Genomic DNA, 24,982 nt, shown 5'->3' on the forward strand with positions numbered 1-24,982 from the left:
ACCCTCTATTGATGAAACCATCTCATCTCCTCTGGTGCACTGCCTAGCAGTAGTTGTGTTTATGTATGTTCTCTTCCTGGTCTCCGTAGACATCTGAGCTCACAACTTCTCATCAGAGGATACTGTTCATGGCTCTCAGGTGCCATTCTTCTCCCTTGGCTTGTGGACTTTTAGTAAGTGTTTCCCTTTTCAGTTGTATGGCCCTTTGCCCTAGATGGCTGGGCACCCTGGGTGGTGTGTGGGAAGGCCATGTAGCGCAGCACCCCATTTAGACGGCAGAGCCCAACTCTGCAACACCCACTGGTGCAAAACATGCACACAGAACCCCCTTGATAGGACCTGAAAAGCCAGTGTGGAGCTTTTCCATGGGTATGTTGGAAATTTATCCCTTTTTACAGAATCACTGATCCTTTTAAGTCTGGCCTTTGAATCCACTTTCGTTTATTGGGTGGGCTGTTTATTTTAATCACGTGGAAGTGGTGAGAGTCCAAATGCTGGCTGTGGAATTCCTGCCTTGTTGAGAGTGGAGAGTTGGATGCACATCATTGCCTCACTGATACAGAGATTAGATGTCCTGTATGTACAAGGCACTGAGTACTGGCCTAGCAAAACCCTAGAGTGGCAAGGAGAAAGTGTAGTGCATTTGTTCATGTTTTCTTGTTTGTTTTGTTTTAAAGATTATTTTTAAATGGAAGGTTAGAGTTTGCATACCACTAACATAGTTGTGTCAGGGGCACTTCTGGCAGTTTTGGTTAAGGTGACCCCTTTCCTCCCAAGGGAGGCTTCCATGTTTAGTGTTAGCAGTGAAATGCATCCAACAGAAGGAGGTGTTTTGAAACAATTTAATAAACTAGTCTCACATAGATAGAGATTGCCCTTGTTTCCTTGTCATTGAGCTGCCCTTTTTGGATACATCTTAAAGCTTATTGATTTCTTAAAAAGATGTATTTATTTATTTGAAAGAGTTACAGAGAGGGAGAGGTAGAGAGAAGGAGAGAGAGAGAGATGTTTTCCATTTGCTGGTTTACTCCCTAAATGGCAGCAATGGCTGGAGCTGGTCCATTCTGAAGCCAGGAGCCAGGAGCTTCTCCCAGGTCTCCTATGCAGGTGCAGAGTCCCAAGCATTTGTTCTATCTTCTACTGCTTTCCCAGGCTGAAAGAGAGAACTGGATCAGAAGTGGAGTAGCTGGGACTCAACCAGAGCCCATACAGGATACTGGCACCGTAGGCATCGGCTGTACCCCCTATGCCACAGCGCCAGCCCAAAGCTTTTTAATCAATACAGGAAGCCATCATATGTTTCTCTCAAATTAAGTTGATGGGGAGGGCAGTGTGGGCAGAACAGAGAAAAGAGTAAGAGTCTGGTACAGTGTGATGTGCCAGTAGCGGAGATCAGGATGGTGTGTGTTTTAGACTTTTGAAAAGGAAACATTTTTTAAAAAGATTTATTTCCCGGGAAAGGGAGAGAGAGAGAAAGGAGAGGGAGAGGGAGAGAAAGGAGAGACATAGAGTTCTTCCATCTGTTGGTTCACTCCCTGAACGGCTGTAAGTCAGGAGCCAGGAGCTTCTTCCAGGTCTCCTGTGTGGGTGCAGGGGCTCAAGCACTTTGAGTCATCCTCTGGCATGTTCCCTGGAGCATTGTCAGGAAGCTGGATTGGAAGTGGAGTGGTGCCTGTGGTGCTTATGGGATGCAAGCGTCACCTGTTACACTACAATGCCAGCCTCAATAAGAAAAATTAGAGGGATAAAACTTGTGTTAGTATTTTTATCAGTGCAGGACATACATAGAGGAAAGAGCTAAGCAAGATCTTGACTTTGGCAGGAATATGCACCTGTAAAACTATTTCTCTCACACAGCAAAGAAGTATTATGGCTTTTCATGAACCATTCCAGCATAAGGTTGGACTGGGCTATCTAGAAATTGTAATCAATCTCACAACTTCTTTTAAAAAATATCAATTTATTTGAGAGAGGGAGGAGGGAGGAGGGGAGGAGAGGGATAAGACAAGGCAAGTTTAGGCAAATGTTCTTCCTTTGGCTAGTTTATTTCCCAGGTTGCCACTGAGTTCTGCTGAAACCAGGAGTCTTGAACTCAACCCGTATCTCTCATATGGGTGGGAAGGACCCCACTGCTTGAGCTGTCACTTGCTGCCTCTCGAGATGTGCATTAGCTGTAAGGTGGAATCAGGTGTGCAGCTGGGACTTGAACTGAGACATTCTGATACCGGATGTAGATGTTCCAAGTGGCATTTGTATTGACTGTGCCAACCACCTGTCCCCACAGACCTCATTTTAGATCTTGAATTATGATTCCACAAAGGATGCTAGTGGTGTGTCTCAGAATAGCATCACAAACATTTTCTCAAGTGGACTTTGCCCTTGACCTAAAAGTGAGTGTTGTGTATGTCTTCCATGACTTTTCTGTGGTAGTCGGGGTGTGTGTAGACACAGTTCCCTAAGATTTGTTTTTACCTCTTGGGGAGGGTTTCAGTTTGATTCACCATCCTGAACCTGATACTCTGGCAGTGGTACCAAGTGAAATTCGGTTAACCACTATCCTCTTCTTCTTTGGGGCAGGCTCAAATCTGATGCTGACCAGCGGTGGAAAGGCCCATCTTAGACTACTGTGCTAGTCCTGTCGTTAGCTGCCGGTATCACCTTGTGGAAACCACCAGAAGCATAACCTTGGTCAGGATTTCTTCCCTAACAGAGGGCAATTTAGGAAGCAGGTGTATATAGCATTGCTGCATGAACTTATTTGGTGTGTTGGCTGTTTGCTCCCATGGAGGGAAAGACAAAATGTTACCTGGACCCAAAATGCTTTTGAACACACCTACTCCCAGCTCAGTGTATTTTCTTTCATCCCGGCTTGAACACTTTTCCCACAGGGTTCAACTTCTGGCCTTCATCTACGCTCCTCTTAATTGCTTTTCCAACTATTCTCTTGGAGACCAAAAGTGCAGTTCCTCTCTATGATGCCGATGTCAACAAACCGTTTTGATTAAGCTCTATTTTATATATTATTGTATAAAGAAATTTCTGTCTAGATATTTTAGAAGATATTTCTAAATCTCTGACCATATATGTATATTTTTAGATCCATACATAAGTGATCATCAGAGTTTCATGGATAATGGGTAATTTGAAGAACCTGTGCTTGAATTCCAAAAGGTTTCTGCATCAAAGTAAACTCATCTTTCAATCCCATTTTCCCACGAACTTTTCAAAGTGTTTTGTGTGTGTGTGTGTGTGTGTGTGTGTGTGTATAAACATTTATTTTATTTGCAAGGCACTTGTTTTACTTATTTGAAAGATTTACAGAGAGAGGGCGAGAGACAGGTTCACTCTCCAAATGGTTATGATGACCAGGGCTAGACCAGGCTGAAGTTAGGAGCCTGGAATTCCATCCAGATCTGCCACGTGGTTGGGAGAGGCCCAAGCAGTTGGGCAGTCTTCCATTGTTTTCCTAGGTGCATTATCAGGGAGCTGGATTGGAAGTGGAACAGCTTGGACTTGAACTGGTGCTCATATGGGATACCAGAGTCACGCAGAGCAGTTAAACCCTATTTGCAACAATGCTGACTCCACCTTGTATATAATTTAACCTAATGGATTTTTCCCAAGTTATTGGGTAAGATTACACTCCATTTCTGCTACCCATCAAAATTGAAATAAGGCAACAACATAATATTTGCAAGACAGGAACTGGGGAAAAATAAAGAGATTTGTGAAGCCATAGAAACCACTTTCATATAGCTCTGGTATTTAATATGCAAAGCACTTTTACATATATGGTATTCCTTGATATCCTTACATGAATATTAGTTTTATCCATGGTTGTGAGATTTAGCCACTCATTTGGTGAAGTGGCATAGAGTGACTTTCTTCTGTATGCCAAGTGTAGTTCTGAGTATGAGGCACACTGCAGTGACCAAAGAAAAGGCCCTGTGTCCAGCAGGAGATGATTGTTAAATAGAGGAAGCACGATGGAGGCCTTGAGAGGTTCAATGTCTGGTTTAAGTTCATGCAGCAAGGAAGCTGGGGGTTCCCCTGTAAAAATCGAGGATAAAAAGCTCGACGTTATTTTGACAGCTTGAGTTTTATCCTGGGAGTTCATCCAGAGTTTATATCGTATTCTATTACTTATCTGTGTTTTAATGGAAAACTCTTTCGCATGATGTAATGTCCCCGCCTTGTACCTTTATACACCAAGATGATGTGTCTTGCTTATCTTGACACTTTAAGGATGTCTTTGCATTAGTATGACTGACCATCCTGGTTTGTGAGTGTTCCTGGCATGCAGGACTTTTGATGATAAACCTGAAGAATCCTGGACAAACTGGGACACAGTTTACCTGTGACTAAAACAAGACTTTCGGTGCTACAATTGGGCAAGTCCCTGGCAAATTGTAAGTGCTCATTCTGGTTTGCGTAATGCAAGTGGAAGAGGGCTAAACTTAACAATTTAGAACACTATGCATACTGCCACACATGCACACATATACACACAATCAGAATCTTAGCACCTTCCCCAAATAAGTGCACTTAAATTAGCATTATTTTTTTTTAATAAAGAAATGGTATCCAGATGTGTTTGGCAATATTTTTATTTCACTTCTAATATCAGCTATTCAGAAGAAAAATCGCCTTTGGCCCTAAACCATGTAAGTGCATAATTTATATTTTAATTTTGTGTAATATTCTGCCTGGTACCAAAAAATGGTGAAGCAATGCACATATAAGCATTGCAGAGAATTTCTGTGCTTTGAGGGAGATCTGGTTTCCTTGGGGTTAGATGTTGACAGGATTCCAAACACTGACCTTGAATCTATATTGAAACATGGAAAGAAGTACATGAGAAAATATTTGTAGATTTATGCTTTAGTTTAGTTAAATTCTTTCTCTAGTGGTTTGATTTAAAATAATATGCAGTTTTACCGTTTTGTCCTCAAGTAGAAGAAATGCTTGCTCCTTTGCAACAAGCAAGACTCCGTTTTGTGAGCATTCACTGGCCTTTTTCCCGGCTTTATTTCTTTTACTTCTTACAACCAGCTTATGAAACAGTCTTTTGGTCAGTATTCGACAATTATCACTAACAGATAACCAACTCCTGGATCACAGTGTTCATCCCCATTCAAAATACTTGTTTGTATTGCCGAACAACACCCAAAACTAGTTAGAGGTGTTGCTATAGAACCCTTGCTCTCCATCCGGTCCACTTGCCCAGTGTGCAGAAGGCCCATCGATGATATTGATGATGAAACAAAGTAGGTATTTATGGCAAAGCTCAGAGCAAGGAGCCACACAGCTGTTGCTTAATTCTCTGGCACCCCAAGAAATTGGGGTGCAGGCTCTTATAGATTGAAATTAGGGCTGAGAAATGCATGATCAGCTTGTGTCCAGTTCCCAGTTGGTCAGTGGAGCTTATGACCTTCCTTTGATTGGTCAATGATGCCGTGTTCTTTAGGGAATTTATGATGGTTTAGGGAATTTATGATGGCCAGGTGGGCTCCAGTCGGTTTGGGGCTTACCAGAAGGTCGCAGTGACCTTCTGCCCAGACCTGGGATTCCCCTAAATTAACTCTTCTAGAAAATCCTGGCCATCAAGGTTCTTACCTGGGAAGCAAATGACTGCTTGAGTGGGATGATTAGAACCTTGTAGGGGCTGGTGCCGCAGCTTACTAGGCTAATCCTCTGCCCGCGGCGCTGGTACCCTGGGTTCTAGTCCCGGTTGGGGCGCTGGATTCTGTCCCGGTTGCTCCTCTTCGTGTCCAGCTCTCTGCTGTGGCCCAGGAAGGCAGTGGAGGATGGCCCAAGTGCTTGGGCCCTGCACCTGCATGGGAGACCAGCAGGCTGCACCTGGCTCTTGGCTTTGAATCAGCGCAGCACGCTGGCCGTGGCGGCCATTTGGGGGGTGAACCAATGGAAGAACCTTTCTCTCTGTCTCTCTCCCACTGTATAACTCTCTCTCTCTCTGTCTCACTCACTGTCTAACTCTGCCTGTCAAAAAAAAAAAAAAAAGAAGAAGAAGAAGAAGAAGAACCTTATGGGGTCAGCTGGATCACTCTCTCAAGTCAGTGAATTCCTTATGATGAAAGACGGGCAAGGACCCCTTGGGATAAGGGAGATAGAGAAGGGCTGGGTGGTGAGGATACTTGTGCTTCCAGTGGGTCCTCATAGTCACTCAGACTGATCAGATGGCAGCATCCCAGCTTTGCTCATTGCTGCACAGAAGAGGAAGGCAGGCTGTGGCTGGTTTCGAAGTGGTGGTAAGCGTTGGGACTGGAAGTGACAACTTCATGTGTGCACACAGCTCACTGACAAGAAGAAATCACATGGCTCCACTCACTCCCAAACCAGGAGCCCAGGAAGTGTAAACTTCACGGCCACAACAGCAGAGAGCTGGAACAATTTGCTGAGTTGCTTTGATGCCAGCCACTTTTGAAGATGTGAAACTTGAGGCTTAAAGAGTTTAAATAACTTGACCAAGAAGTGTTCAGCTTGCAGGTGATGATGAAGTTCAAGCTCAAGACTATCTGTGTGCAGCAACCAGGCTTTTTTTTTTCCAATAGATTTATTTGAGAGACAAAGTGAAAGCGAGAAAGGAGAGAGAGAGATCTTCCATCCACTGCTAAGTGGCCTCAACAGCCAGGGCTGCGCCAGGTCAGAGCCAGGAGCTGGGAGCTCCATCTTGATCTCCCACATCAGTGGCAGTGGCCTAAGCACTTTGGCTATCTTTTGTTGTCTTCCCAGACACTTTATCAGGAAGCTTGATCAGAAGGGGAACAGCTGGGGCTCAGAGCTGGCCCTCCCGTGTGAGATGCCAACATGGTAGGCGGCCACTTTACCTGCTGAACTGTAGCTCTGGGCCCCGCACCCAAGCTTTTAACTGCTAAACTATAGTGCTGGCATTCCTTTCCAACCCCTTTATAGATTTTTATCTCTTTATAAATTATGAGGTCAATTTGTTCTTTTCAGTGAAAGCTCTTAGCTTAAGAGCAAACTACAGAAAAGAAAATGGAATACAAATACGTTGGAAAATTTAACCAAAGGGATGGTTGTTTTCTTTGCACAAATGGTACCTTAAGTTGTTGATGCATTTTAATTAGAGATTGCCTGTCAGCTCTTGGGAAGTGTTGTAGTATTGTAACCCGAGCAATAATGTGTCTGTGGGCCAGGAGAAAATGTACTGCAATGCCAACCCTCCCGCCCCCATTGGATATCAGTCTAAGCGTCTCATTAAGACTGTCTAGGGAGGCAGTCTTGTGGTGTAGCAGGTTAAGCTACAGCCTGTGATGGCAGCATCCCATATGGGTGCCAGTTCAAATCCTGGCTGCTCTACGTTCAATCCAGCTCTATGGTAATGCACCTGGAAAAGCAGCAGAAGATGGTCCAAGTCTTTCGATTCTTGCACTCATGTGGGAGATCTGGAGGAAGCTCCTGGCTCCTGGCTTCAGCCTGGCACAGCCCTAGCCATTGAACATCCATTTGGGGAATGAACTAGCAGATGGAAGACCTCTCTCTCTGTCTGTGTCTCTTCTTTTCTCTTTGTAACTCTGTCTTTCAAATAAATAAATTAACAAAAACTATTAAAAAAAAAAAAACTGTTCAGAGCCCACATGGGATAGACAGCATTTTAGGTCATTTTGCTTTCCTTTGCTTAACTCTTTAACTCTCCATGTGTTTCTCATTTGGTTTTAATTTATTTGAAATTTCATTCAAGATAACATGCAGTTCTCATGTTCACCATACTTCGAGAAATTCAGAGACCCATGGCCTGACACAGTGAATTTCTTTGGTCTTGTTTCTCCTTGCAATAAATTTGACAAATGTCGTTCCTATCCTTTAAGTAATTCTTATCCTCTGATGATATCTTTTGTGCTTCTGTGAGGAAAGGTTATTTATTGCTTTAGAGCTATCGAGGTCAACTGCATGAACATTTAAACTAATCAGCAAATATTTGAGCACCTGTTAGGTGTTCAGTACAGCTATACCTTAAGTTATTGGGATTGCCATAGAGGGAAAATTTCAGAATAACTTCCCTAGCTAGTGGGATTTAGGAGTGCTTTAGAATGGGCCAGTTGTGTGCAGTTATGTCAGGATTAATCAGTGACATGGTTATCATGATGAATCAAATTATGTCAGTGAGGATTGTCAGCATGGGCAAAACTATTTCAATCCTAGTTCTGCTACTTAGTAGTTTAGCAAACTAGTGCGAGTGTCTTAATCAGACTGAGACTCAGTGTCCCCATTTAGATGGTGAAATATACCCCAGTACTCAGTGGAGTTGCTTGGTTAAAGGAACGTGTGATTTACCCAGATTATAGTAAATTATAATTCTGTATCATCAGCATAAGTGAGTGAGTGAATGAGAGAACAGTGGTGAATGATACGAGTTGCTCAGAAACACTTGTATAAAGTGATTTCTACAACCTCGCCATAAATGACTGAATTAATGAAGTTTGAATGATGTATGAGTTCAGGAATGCTTTGTCCATACTAATTGTAAAACTTGGGGATTTTGAATATGTTCACTTTGCTATTTGTCATATATGTAGATAAATATATTTGGAGGGAATTTCATTAAAGATGAGAGTATGTCTGTATGGATAAAAACTAAATTTGTTAAGTGATCTAGTTAAAATGATATGAATAAATTATAAATTAAGGATTGCTTGCTTTCTAACAGGGATCACTTTGACAGCAAGAATGCTCTTTCTAAATTTTATGGCACATGGAAGCTTTGGTTTTAAAAGAAAAAGAACCAGCAGGTGGTGCCAGCCATTTTCTGATGCAGAGAGAAGAAACAACAAACCCAGCCAGGGAGTTTCCATCCAGGATACCCTTAACAATTTGAGATTTTTCAGGCATTTAGCCATCTGCCTCAGATTTAATATTATTAAGTACATTGAAATTCTTGAGCTTTAAAGCCTCACGTAGAAGGCTCTGTCTCTGATTTGTGATTTGTCATGCTAAACTCGTTTAGCCAGTATAATTTTTTTGTACTTACAAAGCAAAAATTGCCTCTAGTGATCAGCTGTTGGTTTTTGCATACTCATTTCATTTGTGGCAGTGGTTAAATAAGTACCCATCCTCAGGGTAGGAAAAATTTGTTCCAGGAAATAATTGTCTTAAAATTGGTATAAACAAATGTGCTTGATTTTTAATAAGATGCTACTCCTCTACAATCTGTAAGAACAAGTCAATGTTTCCTCTCTTTGTTGGGAAGGGGGAGATTCGACAGAAATACTAGATAATTATATTTGTTAACCCAGCCATCTTTGAAAGTAAGTATTAAATGTTTCCCCCAGGGAGGCAATATGTGCGATGTCTAAGAGCTCAGGCCCCAGAAGCCAACTGCCTGGATTTGAATCATAGCTCCACATTTCCTAGCTTCCTTGGGTAATTAACTTAACCTCTCAGACCTACAGTTTTTCCATCCATGGTGGGATATTAGCAAAACCTATTTTGGGGCTGTTATAGGGCTAAAAAACAGGAAACACATTTTGTTATGGAGTAAGTGCTGAAAACATATTGGTGATCATGAGCGTTGGTTCTCTGAGGCACTTCCTACTTAGATTTAATGTAATGACCCTCCTAGAGCCAGAAGCCCTATTCCAGATTCACTGCCTTAATACGCCGTGCGTGGCATCGCCTCGCTGAATTCTAACAAGGAAGAAGGTCTAGACCTTGACCTTCACTTTACAATGAGGAAGTCTTACTTAGAGTGGTTAAGAAATTATGTTCAGGCTGCCTAAGACCACACTGCCTGCATTGTCTGCCCTGCCTGAGGTTTGCAATGCTCTAGGGTCTGGAGTGATGTTTCCCATTTCAGTTGCTCATCACGTGAGACCTCACTACATCAGGGCTTGTGTCTCCAGAAACCAGCTAGTTCTCAGGTGTTGCCTAACCAATGTTAGGAATGTTTTCCTGAGATTTTAGTGAGCGTCTTGAAAATAATACTTTTCTGTAACCACTTCCTTTGGTGGATGGGGCTGTCGGGTGCTGCATTTGTAGCTGCCCGGACCCTGTTCCTTTGCTCTGTCTGTTTGCACCTGTGCACCAAGGCAGTTTGTGTGGCTACTGAGCTTGCCAAGCGAAATGCTTGAGTACGGCAGTGGTACTTTGTGCTGCTAACTTTGATCCCTGAGTTGTATAAAAAGAAAATTAAAGCATCTTTGAGAGCTAGAGAGAGTACTCCCCTCTGTGGTTATCCTTCATGTGAACACAATGGCTGGTACTGGGCTGGAACCAATCAGGAGCTGGAAATTCAATCCACGTCTCTCACATGGGAAGCAGGAACCTGGTTACTTACACCATCACTACTGCCTCCCAGAGTCTATTTTGACAGGAAGCTGGACATGGGAGCTGGAGCCTGATACTCCAGTGGAGAAGTGAGCATGTAAACTAGTAGGCCCCACCCATGCCTCATGTCTTTGAACTAGATAAAACAAGCAGAAGGATCCGATAGTCTTGAAGGTTGAACTGTTTGCTCAATCATAAGGCCAGCAAAATACAGAGTAACATCACGAATGGTATTAAAAGGAAAACAATAAAGCCTACCTTTTGTAAAAGACAGAACATTCGTTCCATAACTGAGCTGGTTGTGGAACTACCTGTGGTTTGGAACCAGAAACAGTTGAGACAGGTTTGGCTGGAACAGAGGGGGATTGCAGAGCTTGAGAGCTGCCATCTACAAGGAACTTAAAATATCGGACTCTTCGGCTTGTGAGTGCAAAGGCGTAGCAAGGCCATGGCATCTGCAGTTTTGAAGGATGTGGGTGAACCATACTGAGATGTTGGATCTCTATTAGAAACATACACTAGTTGACTTGAGCTCTGATGCACTGAAAACAGAATCAGTAGATAGCACTACTCTTAGTCAGGTGCTGTGCTAAAATGGAACATGAGTTACCTTGTGTATTCCGCTGAAGAGATGTTGTTGCTCTGTGATGGTGAGGCTCAGAGAGGTTAGTCAACCTGGAGAGTGAGTAATGGACCTGGATTGCAAGTTCTAAGTTACTCTAGGTGCATCGTCTAAACTATGACTTTACACATTTCTAAAAATTTCAGTTGTAGAAGAACTACTTATGAAAGAGAGGGTTGAGCAATTTAATGCATGCCCACAAAGAGTGCTGATGTCTTTCTAGACTTCAAATCTTCAGTGAGAATGGACCTGTGGCTTCTTGGTTTGTCTTTTAGAAGTGAGTTGGTAAATGGTAATGAATGTCACTTCATACAGACCTTAATTTTGATATATCTAGGTAGGGTCGAATCTACATTGGAAAACATGCTATAAATTAAGAACTAAGATGTGTGTGAATTGAATTTTTACTCTTTTTTTTTAAATAAATATTTATTTATTTATTTGAAAGTCTGAGTTACATAGCGAGAGAAGGAGAGGCAGAGAGAGAGAGGTCTTCCATCCATTTGTTTACTCCCCAGTTGGCCACAATGGCCAAAGCTGCACCGATCCGAAGCCAGGAGCCAGGAGCTTCTTCCAGGTCTCCCACGTGGGTGCAGGGGCCCAAGGACTTGGGCCATCTTCTACTGCTTTCCCAGGCCATAGCAGAGAGCTGGATCAGAAGTGGAACAGCTGGGACTTGATCCGGTGCCCATATGGTATGCTGGCACTACAGGCGGCAGCTTTACCTGCTACGCCACAGCAGGGGCTCCAAGGAAGAAGGGCGGCTGTTCTGCGAGGGAAGCATGTGTGCATGGTCTTGTGTCCATGCATGTTTGTGTGTCTATATATTTATGCGAACTTTCTACCAGCCTCACCCTCAAAAAGCAGAGGTTTTCTATTTCACCCTAGTGTGTTGGATTCTGGAAGATAAAGTCTGCTGAATGGCAGGTTGCTGTGAAAATCACCAGACCCACCTAAGGGGCTTTATCATGGGCATCTGTTTTTTGGATTTTGATGAACCTCTGCTTTGTGCTTTGTACCATAGAGCATACCATTCAGACATGCCTCTTCATAGTGGATGCTTTTGTGTGTGGAGGATGTGTTCAAGTTGTGCACAGTTCTTCTGCCCAAATCAGAGCTTTCAGTATGCTAAGGAAACTGTGGGTTTCTCAAGAGGATGACATAGCTCTTAATGTTCCCCCAACATTTTGGACCATGAAATCTTTTTTTTCTCAGAGCTCCTCTGTGACTACTATTGAAAACCGACTGAAAGGTTGAACTTGTGTTTTTATGTAATACCTATTTTGGTTACTTCTATGTAAAAAACAAGCTAGCCAAGAAGCTAATGAGGAGAGCTGAAGTGAAGGGGTCCTGTGAACCCAGAGAGTCTTTGGAAATGAGTGAGATGAATGACAGGTAATGAAATCAGTCTTGCCTGTAGAGGTTTCCAGCTGAGACATAATGCTTGTTATCCATTGCCAAGCAGTATGCATTTAGTATTTCATAGTTTCTGTGGTTAGTAATCTGAGCACTGCTTGATTTGGTCTCTGGAGCTCAAGGTTCCTGATAACGCTGCAGTGAAATGATCAGCAGGGCTTATCTGATGGGTTTGCTGGAGTGATGGAGGAATCGGCTTCCAGGGTGGCTCTCTGGGTGTGCAGGCCTTGGTCCCTCGCTCCCTGGACCTCCCCACAGGCTGCCACATACAGTGGCACCCGGCTGCTCCCAAGGAGAAGAAGCCAGGGGTGGGAGTGAGAGAACCTCCAAGAAGACACTATCTTTGATCACCTTATCTTGGAAGGGATACCTCATTGCTTCTACACAGTTCTTGTGAGTGAGTAATTCTGTGCAGACCCATGGGATGAGGACCATTCAAGGACATGAATACCAAGAGATGGGAGTCATTGAGAGCCCCCACTATGGTGACTGCTGCCACCTCTCTGTAGAGAGGAGCTGAGTTCTCAGTTTTCATTTATGGTGAGAAGATGGAGAAGAGTTTAATCAAAGGGTTACTTTATCCCACTGTGAAGATTGAATGTCATGGTCAAAGTGTGCTTTTAGAATTGAATATCGAGCAGGGGATCACATGGCCTCCTGCTGGCTCCTTGTGGGCTCCAAAGTTTGCTAGAAGGGAGGAAGAGAACAAGGAAGAGAAGAATGGATGAATGAATGAATGAATTGCAGATACTTCTTCCAGCAAGAAACAACTTTAAGGTAAAACTTGACCCAAGCAAAATTTGAAAGAACACATAAGTTTAAAAAATCTAGAAAACAAATGTGACTTGACTAAGTAACCTTTTATGTGTCCCTTCTTATTGGAGTATACATTGTAAAATAGTTATAGATGGACACATAGGTCAGTGGGACAGAACAGAAAACCCTACCCTTGTCCCACCATCTCAGGTGCATTTTGCTGCATCTAGAGAGATCTTAGGTTTCGTTTCTGGTGAGCGAAGACTGCTGCTGGTAGGGCTGGCAGTGCTGCTCAGGATCCTGCAGGCAAGACTGATTTCATTACCTGCCATTCATCTCACTCATTTCCAAAGACTCTCTGAGTTCACAGGACCCCTTCACCTCAGCTCTCCTCACTAGCTTCTTGGCTAGCTTGTTTTTTACATAGAAGTAACCAAAATAGGTATTACATAAAAAGTCATAACGACTTCTCCACCCCACAGTGTTGGTAGTCTGACTTTGAGAAACCCTATTCTGGACCCTGTAAAGACGTCCCAGGAAGGGAGTGTGAAATGTAAGGTTGTGCCTTGAGGAACCAGACAACACTGCCAGACGGATCATGAGAGAGGAGCAGAGTGCACAGCTTAGATGGAAACCTCTCTGGTAAGCCTGAAGGAGATGAAGCTTGGCAGAAGAGAAAGGAAATGGCAAGTTTGAGTTGTTCTGCACTCCATGCTCCTATGTGGCTTTTACATCACAGAGAAGATGTGCGTGCTTGCTAAGTAGTGGCAGGTTGGCTGCATCTTGGGTAAGCAGCTGCTTTCAGTGGCTGTATGAGTTGCACAAGCAAGGGGAGAAGATACCCACTGGTTGGGGCCTTCCTGTGTGGTGAGCAGGAGGGATAGATTGATGGTCCAACTTTGCAGGTGTATGGGCCCTGGAGATTATGGCTGGGAAAATTCCAGAATCCATGTCCTACCTCTGGGAGGTCATTGAACCCCTCTCCTCTCCGGTGTGAATAGCATGCTGTGCCTTTGCTAAGCAGTCATGGCGGCTGTGCCTGATGTTCACGTGGGAGGCTGTTCAGCCACCTGCTGTAGAAATGCCAGATTGCCCAGGATGGAGGTGGGCAGGTCCATGAGGCATGCATTTGTCTTGAAAGATACCATTTACCTTCTAGTATGGTGAATCCCATTGTCCCAGTGTGTCTCTTGAAACAGAGATATCACAGTGCCTAATGAGGAGCAAGTGTTCTGTTTTTGAGTTTTAAAAAAATATTTCATTTGAGGAATGGGGAAGGGGGGAAGAGAGAGAGCGAGAGAGATAGAATCTCCCCTCTGCCATTTAATTCCCCAAATGCCTACAACAACTAAGGCTGGGCTACGCTAACAAGCCAGGAGCTGAGAACTCCATCCAGGTCTCCCACGTGGGTGGCAGGGACCTAACTACTTGAGCTGGAGTCAGGAGCCAGAGCTGGAAGTCAAACCCAGGCACTCTAATATGAGATGTGGGCATCTTAATTGCCAGGTTAAATGCCTGTTTCTGGTGCTTTTTTTTTTCCTAACTGCAGAAGACCCTCTTTATTTGTCCTTTGTTGATGCTGTAAGTAGTTTTTCTTAGAAACAGTTCCCAGGGGTGTCATGTTTAGGACTCCTGTAAGCACAGGTCAGAAGGATACAAAGTGTCAGTGACTTCATTAATATAAAGAGGTAGCATGATTTTTGTTATTTCAAGACCCAGTGCTCAAGTGAGGCAGGGCAGGTGATTTTAAGCATGGTGTTTGTGGCAACATGAAAATGCTGACTTGGTGGCAGCACAGTTCTTCCCCCTTGTTCCGACAACCATCAGCTTCCCTATTTACCTCTTGATACCTACCTTTGTCCTTTTGTCACTGTCCCCATCAATCAACCAGTGATCCTCAACCTCTCTGTGTTGGAGATCCCTTCAGAAGTGCAAGGAACTGGAGCAGCATTGCCCTCTGCCTGCAGATGGGGTTAAGTTCTTTGCTATCATCCAGCCTATCACTGAGTAGAGCACTCTGCTGCATACATGGATCAAAATTTTCAGATTTTCCTAATGAAAACATCGTCATTCTTTGGCTTTATGATGGTGGATTCTTTGCCTTTTATTTCATGTCGGGCCAGTTGTGCCTCCTGTGAATCCTTGGTCTGGCCCCTGGCTTCATGTGGTGTCGGGTTGGTGGACGATACCACAGCATTGTGCAGTTGGCATCATGTGTGTGACCCACTCCAGCCATCAAACCAAGTGTCCAGGTCCTGGGTACTTAGATGGAAAGGCAACACCCAGCTTGCCTGCAGTGATACAGATTTAATTTCTGCTCTCATCTATTATCCACGGATCTAATTTTATAATTAAAGCAGGAGTAAACAAGAAGCTTAATGTAATCTGCAAGGGGGGAGCAGGGCGGTTGAACAGCAGGGCTGCATTCTGGTTTCAGGCAAAGAGTGACAGACTCTATGTGTTGTACACCTTAAATTGTAAAAATAAGTTCTTAAATCTGCCAACTAATGGCCCCTAAGTACTTAATTTCAAATAAGCACGCTCTGGTTTACGTTTAAATGGTTTGGATTTCTTAGATTTTACTATAAAATATAATAATAAAGCAAATGTTGTTTGGAAATGAAATTTAATACACTAGACAGCATCATTAATTTTTTGTACTTAGTAATCTGTTTCAAATGTTGACTTATCTCAAATAGGCTTTATCATACTTGTGAGTTGTAGTTATTAAAGCAGCAAGCATCAGGAACCAGGAAATGCAGGTGCACGGAATGTGAAAATGCATTGGCTTTGGATTACACGTGAATCTTTTCTCCAATTGCTTGATATAAATTAGCTTGCTGGTACATTTGTCGTTGCTCTTAAGTGAACCTTTTCACGCTTTTTTCTCCCCCTAATATGTGTAAACCTGTGAATTTTTTAAAATGTCCTTATGAAAGAACTATAATCTCTTGATGTGAGTAGTTATATAGCACTTAGTACATAATACATTTCTGGATAAAATTAATACCTGTATTATATTAAATTCCAAAAAAGGCATTCCAAAGTACTATCTATAAGCCAAAGTGGAATTATAAAAAAAAAATATTCAAGTAACTCACAGGAAGGCTAGAAAAAATAAAAGGGAGAACAAATGGGGAAAAAACCAGATAGGTAGACTTAAGACCCAAAGCATCAGTCATTTCTTTATAAGAAAATTATCTGAATATACACGTTTAAAGAAAGGAATTGATGGAGTACACTAAAAATGTGACTCAACTACATGGTCTCTTCAAAAAACTCATCTGAAATGAAACAGTATAGTCCAGTTAAAAGTTAAAGGATTGTCAAAGATATATAATACAAATGTTAATCAAAAGAAAAAAGCAAGAGTGGCTGTATTAGTATAAGATAGGGATAGAAAGGGACATTTTATCATAACCATTTCCAGGAAATTGACTTAGCAACTCTAAATGCCTATGTACGAAGCAACAGAGCTGCAAAGTATAAAGTAAAAATCTATAATTATGTAAGAGAAATAGATAAATGCAGAATTATAGTAGATAATCCTCAACAATTGATAGACTAATGAGAGGGAAAATTAGCAAGCCACATCATCAACCAATGGGATCTTGTTAGCATTTGTGGAGAGAGAGAGAAAGAGAAAGAGATATAGATCTTACTCCCCAAATGCCTACAACAGTTCAGACTGGGCCAGGGCCAAGCCAAGAGCCAGGGATTCCATCTGGGTTTCCCACATGGGAGGCAGGGACCCAAGTACTTAAGCCATCACCTGCTGCCTCCCAGGATGTGCATTACAAGAAGCTGGGTTGGAAGCAGAGACGAGACTTGCTCCCAGGTACTTTGATACGGGATGCAGGCATCCAGAGTACGACTTAACCTGCCATGCCACAGCACTCTTCTCTATACATTTTCTTCTTAGGCACCCACAGGTCATATACATGATAAATCATATCCTTAGCTATTAAAATTTACCTCCCTAAATTAAAAACAATTGAAATCCTATAGATTGTGTTTCCCAACCACAATGGAACCAAAGTAGAAATCAGTAAGAGCTCCAGCTAATTGGGTTACCTGTTTTGTGAATTGAGCACATTAAATCCATTCCCACTGTTTATGGTTTCTGTATCAAATATTCTTCCCATTTCTTACTCATTCTGAGCATTAAATTCAACACTGTCTCCAAAACCCCTGTAACTCCCCAGTCTACAGTAACCCCTGCACAGCCTTCTCTGGCCCCCTGTTCCTGCTTTCCCTCCTCTCTCACTTTCATATCACCTGGTCATTTACTTCTTAGCATTTAATTAATATCTGATGTGTTCCCCCCCTTTGGTTAGTTTATTAGCCAGTGCTTCACACAAGAATGTCAGCTCTGGGAAAGAAAGAATTACATCAGGGCGCCGGATTCTGTCCCGGTTGCCCCTTTTCCAGGCCAGCTCTCTGCTATGGCCCGGGAATGCAGTGGAGGATGGCCCAAGTGCTTGGGCCCTGCACCGGCATGGAAGATAGGAGAAGCACCTGGCTCCTGGCTTTGGATCAGCGCGGTGCGCTGGCCACAGCACGCCGGCCGTGGCGGCCATTGGAGGGTGAACCAACGGCAAAAGGAAGACTTCTCTCTCTCTCTCTCTCTCTCACTGTCCACTCTGCCTGTCAAAAAAAAAAAAAAAAAAAAAGAATTACATGTGTCATCTTTAATATGGTATCCCTACAGCTAAGGCCATAGATACTGAGCAAGAATTTGTGGATCTCCTCCCTGGCACGAGGGATCTTTCGAGTTAGTAAGCAGCATCTTTGTGGTATACAAGTACAGCACAGAGATCCACCCTTTTCTTTTCAGCTAACCTTTGGTTTCATATCATTGTTGACCCAACTAAGGAAACTTTCATGGGAGCTCCCCTTCAAAAAGCTTGAATATTCTGGGGCCAGTGCTGTGGTATAGCAGGTAAAGCCGCACCCTGTGAAGCTGGCATCCCATATGGATACCAGTTCAAGTCCTGGCTGCTCCACTTCCAATCCGGCTCTCTGCCAATGCACTTGGGAAAGCAGTGGACGATGACCCAAGGGCTTGGGCCTTCTGTAACCACAGAAGAAGCTCCTGGCTCTTGCCTGGCCCAGCTCTGGCTGTTGGTGGCTGTTTGGGGAGTGAACCAGAGGACAGAACATTACTCTCTCTGTCTCTCGCTTTCTCTCTAACTCTGCCTTTTGAATAAATAAATCTTTTTTTTTTTTTTTAAAGCTTGAATATTCTAGTCAACCTGCCAACCTAATGCGTGGAAAAAGACTAGTAGTTCCCGAATCTTTTGTAATAATGAAAAATCTCATTAATCCTGGGATTTTCACATGAATATTCTCTACTTTATATGACATAGTAAACATTTGCACACAGGTAAGATATCTGTGCTTACCCTATTAAATAGATATTTAAGCATATATACTTACCTCTAGTGAAATGTCAGCTCTTCAATTTCTCTGCTTTGTGTTGAAGTTGAATCTACACCCTTGGGTAACTTGTATGCCAGTTGTTCTGTGTTCCAGTCTTTGCTCTGTCACTGAATTACTTGTTGGGAGCTAACAAAAAAGTCATTTATTTAACTTCCAAAGACCTCTTCACTTAACTCCTAAGGAAAAGCATGATTAATTTTATCACTGTAGATTTGTGAAGATTTTATTGAAGAACAAAAAATAATGTGTATTTTTGTCTCTTCCCTTGTAACAGTTGTATGGTGGGTGAAAGCAGTGAGTAGCATTCTAGGTCACCCATGTTGTAAAAGAATCTTCAAACCTAGAAGTCGTGCAGTACCCATGATGGCATGCCCTTCTCATCAGAGTGGATAGACAGCATGTGCAAAGCAGGTGCTTTGTCTGACTGGCAGGTATTTCTGTCAAGATGAAGTATCTGGAGCTGTGCTGGGCTGTGGAGGTATGAACAGCAGCTCAGGTCATCTGAAAGAGATGTGCAGGAAAATGAATGACTGTGTACTGTGTGGTGTTCATAGAAAGAGCAGCTCCAAGCCAAATCTTTCATGATACAGAGGATCACCTTGCTTCACCTGGGGATCCTGAAGGATGGAGGCTGTTCATCCTACAGAGGCGGAGGAGTCCAGGCCGAGGGTACTTGCAAAACAGGCATGGACGAGCACATGCCATTCACAGAAGTGCTTGTGCTTTAGTTATGAAGAATTTCTCATCAACATTTTATTCTGTGATTCTTCGTCTCGATGAGTTGTAATGCATTTAGTTTTGTTACATGTGTTAAAACACACTGAAAGTACTCTGGGAGCTGGTACCTCTCTGTAACTCTGCCTTTCGAATAAATAAATAAATCTTAAAAAAAAAAAAAAGAAAGTCACTCCCATTTTTTTTTTTTACATTTTATTTATTTATGTGAGAGGTGGAGTTACAGACAGAGAGGGAGAGACAGAGAGAAAGGTCTTCTATCCACTGGTCCCCAAATGGCTGCAATGGCTGGAGCTAGACTGGTCTGAAGCCAGGAGCTAGCAGCTTGCTCCAGGTCTCCACATGGGTGCAGGGGCCCAAGCACTTGGGCCATCTTCTGCTGTTTTCCCAGGCCATAGCAGAGAGCTGTATCAGAAAAGGAGAAGCTGGGGCTAGAACCAATGCCCATATGGGATGTCGGTGTCCCAGGCAGAGGCTTAGCCCACTATGCCACAGTTCTGGTTCTTGCTACTGCTTTGAACCGTCTCTTTCAGCTCCTCTCTTGGCACCATCTGGAAAGGACTTGACCCAATTATAAGTCACAGGGATTGTACAGACCAGCTGTATTTGCAGGCACTGATATGGGAGACATCAATCCTGCCAATTAAATGTGTTGGTTCATGGATCTGAAGTGTGATTTACAGGGATGGCTGTGCAGTTGCTCACTTTCCAGCCACCATTAAGCATTTGTCTATGGGCAGACAGGAGAGAGGTGGTCTCAAAAAGAGGGATGACTGGAAACATTAGACTAAAAGATACTCTTGAGTGATGACAGCAAACTGTTAAAGATCTCCTGGTAAATCATAGTCTGAGGTCTCTCAAGAAAGGATTGGCACAATATTAAAAGCCACACCCCATCACTGTTTCTCAGACACACTAAGTGCAGGAGTGGACAAAGAATGTCTTTTGCAACTCTGACAGTGTTCTCACCATTACCTTGCAGCTCAATTAGAGAATGGCACATTTCAGATTTTCCTCTGTCAGTTCCAAATTTGCCATGATGATGGGATACCTGCTATTTTTTTCTTCTTCTTCTACCATCAGTGTAATTGAAATGGACATTTACTCTAAAACTCCCATTCATACTAGTCGATTTTTTTCCAGTTGGGGTTTTTAAAATTCTCCTTTGCTAAAAGTCCATGTGGAATTTTTTTGTTTTGACTTCATGGGTTTCCTGCCCAGATCTTGAGATCTGGAGTCATTTAGTTCTTTGCTTTTTTGTTCAAGAACTTGGTATTCTGTCTTGTGGTTGCATGCAACTGTCAAGGGTTGGAGGCTTTTCTTCAAATCGACTTTATGGATTAAGTATTCTGTTTTGTGTACTTTGGAAGAAAAATGGTCTGATCCTACACTATGCTTTGTTATAATGCAATGCTTTGTAGCCTCCACACAGTCCAGGCTTAGAAGCATGGAAGAATTAGAACTGATTAGCTTTGGGTTTTAAGTTCATGCTTGTTTTAGTTTACATTGACAGTAATGCTACTTGGGTCATATAGAAATTTTTTCCTAAGTTATCTTTTTCCTCTTCCTCATAATTAGAAAAGAAGCCTGTAGCAAAGGTTGAGCTGAGGTTGCTGGGAATCTGACACTTGCTCCATGTTGCCCAACACTTCAGGGGCAGAGTTCAGAGCAGTGCTTCGATGTGTAGCCTGGAGTCAGAAGGTGGGAACATCATCAGGAATCGAAGATCAGTCTTAAGGATGCTTCTAGTCTGCATAGCCTTCATGAATTCACGCTGTGTCAAATGCAGACGAGTCTCTTCATTTCTTATAAAAAGCAAAATTGATAAGCTCAGCAAATCCCAGTTACTTGCCTAACCCTGTACAGCTAATGATTGGTAGAGTCAAATGTTAGACTGTTCGCTTAAAAAACTGTATAATCTTTATTTTCTTTTAGAAAAAAATGATTTTAAAGACATAGAGAGAGCTCACTCCCATCTGCTGGTTCACTATCCAAATGCTTCCAACAGCTGGGGCTGGGACAAGGCTGAAGCCAGGAGCTAGGAACTCAATCCTAGTATCCCACATGGGTGGCAGGAACCCAACTGCTTAACCCATCACTGCTGCCTCCCAGGGTCTGCATTAGCAGGAAGCTAGAATCAGAAGCTGGAGCCAGGTATCAAGCCCAGGTGTTGGGGCTGGCACTGTGGTGTAGCGGGTAGGGCATCTGCCTGCAGTGCCGGGGTCACATATGGGTGCCGGTTCGAGTCCCAGCTGCTCCACTTCCAATCCAGCTTTCTACTGTGGCCTGGAAAAGCAGTGGAGGATGGCCCAGGCCCTTGGGCCCCTGCACCCATGTGGGAGACCCAGAGGAAGCTCCTGGCTCCTGGCTTTGGACCAGCACAGCTCCAACCGTTGCAGCCAATTGGGGAGTGAGCCAGTGGATGGAAGACCTCTCTCTCGCTCTCCCTCTGCCTCTGCCTCTCCTTCTCTCTCTGTGTAACTCTGACTTTCAAGTAAAATAAATACATCTTAAAAAAAAAAAAAAGGTGTTGTGATATGGTATGCCTGCATCTTAACCATGGGGCCAGTCACCTGCCCCAGATTCTACAGAACCCTGCTAGAACTGTCCAGGGACACCCTCTCCTCTGTGGATTAGCAATTTTTTGCATCCTGGTCTGCTTCAGTTTAAATACTGCAAACCTTTTCATTTGTGCTACCAGACGTCACAACAGAGACTCCTGAGAAACAATGGAAATATCCCATCTCTTTCTGTTTTACTTTCTCAAAATGTTGGAGATATCACGACCAGGATAAGGCTTAGACAAGTGTTCTACTGTTTAATCACATGTGTATGTGTTTATTTTCTATACATTGCCTAATAGAATACTGTGAATCATAATTCACATTGAATATTAATTGCAAATATAAGTTGGTCTTTTTAATCATTTTGGGGTGCCTCTTTTGATAAGTAGCCTGCTATGGAATTTGGCTGTGGTGGTCTGAAAGGGAAGTGGTGTCTGCTGCATGAACATGTCTTGTGGCAGCACATTTGCCAAGTATTGCCTATCTGTGGTGGAAAATTCAGAGAGATAATGGAACCCAGTGGATATTTTGCTGCTTATTTTACGTTTTCCAGGAGAACTTCCACTGGAGCCATGTTTGAATCATTCAGTGGTTGGCAATAAACTGAGCCTTGCCAACTACATGGCTGGCATATCTTTATTTGGAAATGAAATTTTAAAAAAAGCAGTCAATTATTTCTACACTGTTGTTTTTCAGATGTTGCTTTAGCAGGACATGAATAGCCCCAGGAAGAGCTGGGATTGTTCATTAAGCGGGAAATGAGAAAAATGGTGGTGCCCTTCCCTCTAACACGGTGCATCCCAAGACCCTCCCTTCAGTGCTCAGTCCATGACTCTGGCTCCCATGGCATGGATATGGGTGGTGCTGGTGGTAAGAAATCAGGTGGTCTTTGTGTGTGTTGTATGCTTTCTCTGCATCAATAATTATTTTACTTACTTCTGGAATACAGTTTTCCATCTGTTTGTAGATCTCTTGTGATGAATAAGACAATCATTTACAAGCATTGATGAAACCAGAGTAGAGTTGGGGGTTTATTCATTTTATCAATCAATACTGAATGAAACCACAGCTATTCATGTAGGGGTCTGTGACACATTTTTATCATTGTTAAAACACATTTTACTACAACAATTCGGAATTACTGCCCAATGTTCATTATTATTGCTTTGCAGAATAGTCTGGAATGTTTTGATATCTTTGATAGTAATCTCTCAAGGACTTTGCCTGACACCAACGGCCTCCTTTGGCTTTGCAAATTTGGTTTTGTACAACTCTCACACTTGTTCGGGAACATTTGTAAGTACCTTACTATGTGTCTTAGACAACTGGGACTGTTATTCAAATCCACCTTATCCTGGATAACTTACTAATAACAGAAATTAGGGATCAAGGTGCCTACATATTTGGCATCTGGCAAGCACCTGTTCCTCATAGGCACTGCCTTCTGAGTGAGTCTTCTCTCAGCTCTATCCTCACAATGTAGAATGTGTTGAAGGGAGTTTCTTTTCAAAGGACACTGAGTCCATTCATGGGAGTGGAGCCCTCATGACTTTTTCTTCTCAAAGGCCTTACCTCTTAATGTGATCACTTCAGGATACAGGTTTCAACATACGGATTTTAGGAGGAAACTGACATTTAAGCCCTAGCACCGTGTTGCTCATTCCTTTTGATTTTAGTGACCTGGGGACCCAAGATATTCAGAAAAGTGGTTATGTTGTGTGAGCATATCTATTTCTTTTCTGTTGCTGCTGTAACACATGACCACAAACGTAATGATTAAGAAGCACACATTTATTATTTTGTTTCTGAAGGCCAGAAGCTTGACATTACTCTCACTGGGCTGAAAATCAAGATGCTGGCAGGGTACTTGGGGAAGGTCTTTCTCCTGTTCTTTTGGGTGATTGGCACAATGCACCCACGGTGGTTGTAGCACCAGGATCCTTGTTTCCTTGCCAGCTGTCAGCTGAGGATCATTGTTGGCTTCTGGAAGTCAACACTTGCCCACAGCTCAATCTGGTCTCTGCCCTGTTCCCATTCTCTAGGGCAGTATCATCCCTAATCCATGGCTGCATTTCTTTAAACAGCCCCTTTTGAGTTAGCATCAAGATAGGGTACTGAAAGCCAGGATGAGAGCATTGTTGATATAACTGGGCATGAATAAATACTCTGTTCTCCAAGTCCCAAGGGCTGAAAGAGATGACAGATGTCTATATCTTTCTTGCTTGCTCTCTGCCTCTCAGATTAATTAATTAGCAATTAATTAATTAAACAAATAACCCAATACAACACAAACAATTAAAAATAGGGGAGATAGTTGCCATTTAAAGTAGAGCCATTCCAGGCTCAGATATCCCTAAAGCTGTCTTGAATTCCAACTCTGTCGCTAGGAAGGCATACGGGCTCTTGTCACTGCAAAATGAAGCCCTGTTGATTAATATATTGTGGGACCCACTCAAGTTGAACGTGTATGTTGTGTGAGCCTGGCTTTCCTGGTTTACCTGGAAGGAAGTGCTCAGGGAGCTTTTTGGATACATTGAAGCCTCACCATTGTCATAATAGGAATGGGCAATGCTGCTTATATTTACACGTGATTTATACAAGTTGTCCGGTAGGCAAGCAGAATGATTTGATAGGAAATTAGATGTTTTATACATGTGAGTAAAAATGTACTTTTGAGCATTGAATTGAACAGGAGGAAACTTATCCCCCTATAGTGATTAGCTTAGCAATCTTTCATAACCTCCATGCAAAGAGCACATAGCTTTAGAATTAGCACTTCAGTGTGTAGTAGAGGGAACATAGATGAGAAGCGCTTCAAGCACCAATGCACCTGACATGTTTGTGTTTGACCCCTGTTAACTTAGTCTAAAACAAAGGCATTTTAAGGTGTAGATCTTGGACTAGTTTGGGGCCTCAGAGTATAGGTCTTTAAAAGGGCTTTGGACCAAGGTCAATTTAGCTCTGTAGTTGAGTAGCTATGTATGACTTTGGTGTTATCTTGCTTAAATTTCTTAACTGCTGAGTCATGCACCTGCCTCATGAATTATCTCATTTTGCTGAGTAAGTTCTAGATGATAATATTATGTTTCAGAGATTTTTAAGTATAGAGAGATTTCATGTTTTTTTCTCTCCCTGCAGGATT

The 24,982-nt window shown here is 42.8% G+C and overlaps 1 protein-coding gene across 30 annotated transcripts in view; it reads left to right on the forward strand.

Moving 5' to 3' along the window:
• MAGI1 (membrane associated guanylate kinase, WW and PDZ domain containing 1) overlaps positions 1-24,982 on the forward strand; it is a 685,324-nt gene that overhangs the window by 178,742 nt on the left and 481,600 nt on the right. The window lies entirely within an intron of this gene.

The sequence above is a fragment of the Oryctolagus cuniculus genome, chromosome 10 (genome assembly GCF_964237555.1).
Source record: "Oryctolagus cuniculus chromosome 10, mOryCun1.1, whole genome shotgun sequence".
Taxonomy (NCBI): Eukaryota; Metazoa; Chordata; class Mammalia; order Lagomorpha; family Leporidae; genus Oryctolagus; species Oryctolagus cuniculus.